Source organism: Pinus tabuliformis, chromosome J (assembly GCF_031772625.1).
Source record: "Pinus tabuliformis cultivar Carrire ecotype Pingquan chromosome J, CPIR1, whole genome shotgun sequence".
Taxonomy (NCBI): Eukaryota; Viridiplantae; Streptophyta; class Pinopsida; order Pinales; family Pinaceae; genus Pinus; species Pinus tabuliformis.
The window spans coordinates 6586791-6592223 of record NC_142295.1 but is presented as its reverse complement, the minus strand read 5'-3'; the positions used below and the strand labels follow the sequence as shown (position 1 = coordinate 6592223).

At 38.7% G+C, this 5433-nt stretch overlaps 1 pseudogene across 1 annotated transcript; it reads left to right on the top strand.

Moving 5' to 3' along the window:
- Positions 1-315: 315 nt before the first annotated feature.
- LOC149225151 (glutamate decarboxylase-like) lies at positions 316-3474 on the top strand (annotated as a pseudogene). Its single transcript, XR_016247641.1, has 7 exons — positions 316-499; positions 695-899; positions 1041-1246; positions 1680-1894; positions 2201-2426; positions 2529-2581; positions 2667-3474. The product of XR_016247641.1 is annotated as a glutamate decarboxylase-like (transcript).
- Positions 3475-5433: the final 1959 nt, after the last annotated feature.

The following is a 5433-nucleotide window of genomic DNA, read 5'->3' as shown; positions in this document are numbered from 1 at the left end:
TAATGTATTTCATTAATTTGAATTTTAAATTTTATTATTTATAGAATTATTTAGTTTATTATTTATTAAAATCATTTAGTGACTGGAATTAGTATCAACTACACCTTAGTTGTGAATCTGCACTTTTTGATCGCATCAGGTTCTGAAGGGCCTGCTCCTTTGCTCACTCCCTTAACTCTTAATTAGGCCGATAGGCCTTCCTTTGAAAGGGACCTTTCGTCGTCCTTTTCCTTCTGACGCTGACACTTGGCATTTTTTTTCATCTTGCAGTTTCGCACTCTAAGGTTGACACCTGGCATTTTTTTTCATCTTGCAGTTTCGCATTTAATTCCGGTTCTTCTTTGCAGTTGCAACCGATTACCGAATATCGGGAAACAGTAGTGTGGAGTGGGGTTTCTTTTGAAAATCAACCAAAAATGGCTCTGAGCAGCGCTACTGATTCTGATGGCTCCATACATTCAACCTTTGCCTCCAGATATGTTCAAGAATCCTTGCCTCGGTATGTATAAACTCTGGAGGGAAATCTAGGAACATAAACTGCTCTTATGAAAGCTTATTTCACTGGATGGGTTTGCTTCCGCTATTGTGCAATAGTATTTTCTTGAGGATAAACCCTCCGGACATTGGGATTTCCAATAAAATGGCCCTGAGCAGGGCTTCTGATTCGGTTTCCTTTGAATGTTTGTGTTGGCAGGTTTCAAATTCCGAGTAGGTCGATTCCCAAAGATGCTGCCTATCAGATCATCAGCGACGAGCTCATGTTGGATGGGAACCCCAGACTTAATCTTGCTTCTTTTGTCACCACATGGATGGAACCAGAATGTGATAAGCTCATCATGCAGGCAATCAACAAGAATTATGTCGACATGGATGAGTATCCTGTCACTACAGAATTGCAGGTAATGGCAGGGTTTGGGATACTAGATCTGAAGGCCCTTCTTAGATCCGTTTTGGGCGTTAATTTTATTTATTTTTCTTTGTTTTCTCAATTCTTTATCTGAAAGTGTTCAGTGCTTTCATGTGTCTGGATTTGGAAAAAGAATCGATGCGTGAACATAATAGCCAATCTGTTTAACACCCCACTTGGCGATGCGATGGAGAGGAAGCTGTTGGTGTGGGCACGGTTGGATCTTCAGAGGCGATCATGTTGGCAGGCCTTGCATTCAAACGCAAATGGCAGAACAAGCGCAAGGCAGAGGGGAAGCCGTATGACAAGCCAAACATTGTGACAGGTGCAAATGTCCAGGTAAGATTAACGCAATTCGATTAGCCCAAGCCCATCTAAATTCTGATCTTATGTCAACATGGATTATGTATATCAATTTGAAGCCCAAATTCATGGATGTTGTATATTAGTTAGATTAAATCAAATCCATCTAGATTCTGGTTTGATATGCATCTTAACCTTAAAACGAGCTTGATGAAGTCGAGGTTACATATCTGGAGTTCATAATCTATGCAAATAGAATCAGGGCTCTCTGTATTTCGCCAAATTCTGAAGAATTTAGATGGGTTTGACCTAGAAATATTCATTGCACCTAGTATTGTAGGGTGTATTGGTGATGGATAGATCGCCCCTGTATTACACCTCGTTTCTGTTTGCAGATGTAGGGAAAATTGGGAATTTTTGCTTAGCTTTGACAATTTTATTTACATAGGACTGTGCGCAACTATTGCAGGTGTGCTGGGAGAAATTTGCTCGTTATTTTGAAGTAGAGCTGAAGGAAGTTAAACTGAAGAAGGATTACTATATCATGGATCCTGTTAAGGCAGTTGAAATGGTGGACGAGAACACTATTTGTGTGGCAGCCATCTTGGGTTCCACTTACAATGGAGAGTTCGAAGATGTCAAGCTGGTGAACGATCTCCTTATCCAGAAAAACAAGGAAACAGGGTGCGTCTTCAAATCTCTTCAGATTTTTCAATATCCTTATAATCTCTGATGGGTTTGATAAAGAATTTTATCTAGACAAACTTAAATAGTATAGAACCATCTAAACCCTGGTAATCTAGGGTACTCACTCTCTGCCTGGGGTTGACGATTTCCATGCGCCAATTTGGGTTTTTCATTGCAGCACCATCGTCTGCATTCAGTCCTGTTTGACATAGACTTCATTGATTTAAACAGTGAAGTCGTTATTGCGTTTTGTGGGCTTAAATAAATTCTGATTGTTTCCATTGATTGCGTGTGGGGTTGCAGGTGGGACACGCCCATACATGTGGACGCGGCGAGCGGCGAATTTATTGCACCGTTTCTGTACCCTTGGTGAAGAGCATAAACGTCAGCGGGCACAAGTATGGTCTCGTCTATGCCGGAATCGGATGGGTTATCTGGAGAGCAAAGCAAGATCTCCCTGAGGAGCTCATCTTTCACATCAACTATTTGGGCACCAATCAGCCCACCTTCACCCTCAATTTCTCCAAAGGTATAATTAGTTTTTATTACCAGGAAGACCTTGATTGATATTCCAGCTTTTATTTGGGAAAAGCATCTTTGAATCAAAGCCCTTGACCATGAAACCCTGCAGGTGCCAGCCAAATAATTGCGCAATATTACCAGCTCATACGTCTAGGGTTCGAGGTGTGTTGAGACGTCTCAAACTTTTATTTCAGCTGTAATCCCTTTCAATGTACAGTGCGTGACGGGTTTTGAATTGATTGAACAGGGCTACCGGAATATCATGGGCAACTGCGCGGCAAACGCCAAGGCTCTGTCAGATGGTTTGGTGAAGACCGGGCGGTTCAACATTCTGTCGAAGGAGATCGGGGTCCCTCTGGTGGCGTTTTCGCTAAAGGACAGTAGCAGGCACGATGAGTATGAGATTTATGACGACCTGAGAAGGTTTGGTTGGATCATGCCCACGTACACCATGGCTCCGGACGCACAAGAGGTGAAGCTTCTGCGTGTGGTGGTGCGTGAAGATTTCAATCGGAGCCTGGCAGAACGACTGGTTCATGACATCGAGAAGGTGTTGCATGAACTTGACACGCTTCCTTCAAAGATAGCGAGGGAAGTGGCTGCGTCTTTGGTAGATGCCCATCCAGAGCTCAAAGAAGTCAAAGACCTAGGTATAGATGTCACCAAGTTTAAGTCCTCTGCTGTGTTCAACGAAATCGTTAACTCCCACAAGGCCGTAAAGGCATGGAAGAAATTTGTTGCACAGAAGGCCAATCGTGTTCGCTGAGGAGCCCCATTCAAATGGCTGGAAGTTTGAAGTTGTTCAATTATTTTTGTTTTGTTATGCTCATGGTCGTTGTACGATGCGACGTCCGCACTATTACCATGAATTATTTTTGTTTTGTTATGCTCATGGTCGTTACACGATGCGACGTCCGCACTATTACCATTATTTTACTTCCATTCAACCTGTAGCTGTCTCTGTATAAGAGATTTGTCAAAGCTGAGTTTATAGGTGGCTTGCACGACTTTTGCAGCTCCAGTAATGAGAAAAATAGTTTTGTTCTTCACGCGTATTCTTTAGAATATTTCAGCGATTTCTGTATTCCAAAAATAATAATGTCACATCTATGTGCCAATTTCACCGACTCTTGAATACGATTGATACTGTATGTCATGGAAAATTGTTCCTTGCATATTTGGTGGCAGACATGATCTGTTCACCAAAACAAGACACGTCTCTCCTCCGTAACAGCAATAAACACAAGATTCCTTTTTGCTATTATTTTTAGTTTTTAATAACAATTTTATAATTCAGTCTTACAAATTTATTATGGTGTATTAAAAAATAATAATATTGTATTAATTATACATGTAATCAGAATTTTCCAGAGTAATATTGAAGGTTTTCGTGATTGATTTGTAATGCAGAGTAGAGGTAGCTGAGAAAACCTCTTTAAGTATTTGGTGGCTCCCGCTCATGCTCCAATTCTCGCTGAGAATTTCCACAATAATAATGGAAGCTTTTTATGATTGATTAATTGAGGTAGCCTAGAAACCCTTTATAAATGTTTGTTAACTCCCGTTTATGCTTCAATTCCTTTTCTCAGGAAAATTCACTTCACATTTTCATTTCCCGACAATTTTCGGGGTTGTCTATTGAACGCTCCTATGAAAATCATAATAAACTCCTATGAAAATGAAAATCATAATAAATTCCTATGAAAATCATAATAAAAGCGATTGTGACATGCAATTAGTGTTTTATTTTTACAGCGGAGAGAGCATTGAATAGGCAATAAGTATTCCGAGATGTCTTATTCGTACGTGTTTACTTGTATGTGCAGTTGTCAGAGGCATTCAAATAAGTATTCCGAGATGTCTTATTCGTACGTGTTTACTTGTATGTGCAGTTGTCAGAGGCATTCATCGAATTTTTCTAGTTAAGTACAAAACCTATAACCCTCTTTGCTGATAAATCATAATTAGCGTTAAAATTAGGGTATCATCAATTTAGATTAAAATTTATATAATTTTTAATTTAAAATGAAATTATAACATGATTGATTTTAGTTATATTTTAATTTTTTTATTTTTTATTATATTAAAAAAATTGAGTCCATGTACATGTTTATATAATATTAGTTTTATCTCCTTCTGACATGTCATATTTATGAATTCGGGAGCAGTGCATTTAAATGTAAAGAAATAATCATTCCAATTGAATTTAATTCGAATTTCCATTTTCAGAAATGTTTTGGAATATTTGGGAATGAGATGGACTCATAGGAATGAAGTTAGATTAGTTTGGTGATTAGTAAAGTTATTTTATTTGTTACTAATCACTTTACCTCTTCTAGAAAAATTAATAAGGTTATTTTATTTGTTATTAATCACCTTAATTTTTCTAGAAAAATTCAACAATTCCGATTTAATAATCCTATCGGCCTCTCTTTGTCCCAACTTTTGAGACAATTGCTAGTATAGCATCTTTCAATGGTTTGGTCACAGGAGGTTTACACATTTAGCGGGAAGAACTAAACCATTTTAAAAAATGATGAAATTCCAAATATTGCAGTGCATGCCAATCATTCTCATGATGTGCCCCTTAAATTAGCAAATCAGGGCTTAGTGGGGGCAATTCAAGTGAATTTGGCCCTACCCCAGGGATTAAATCTCTAGATTGTTAAAATTGGCAACCAAGGCAAAACTTCATGTGGGTCATCTTATTCATGGCTGATAATATTTTTATTAGATTCCTCTCGTCGAGAGGTGTAGGATTGATATAAAGATCATTCGATTCCGATAAGTATTCATGGAGATATGAATTTATTTTGATTATGGAATTATTATCAAGCCAACCTACAACTCATGTAGGCTCAGAAGCCCAACAGTCGCATCTATTCACCCACCAACGTTGTGTATAAATATAAGAGGACTTTTCCTCATTTGGACTCACTCATCTCATCACATCTCTCTCTCTACTGCGCAGATATGAGTCTCTTCTCTACTGCGCTGAAATGGGTCTCTCTCTC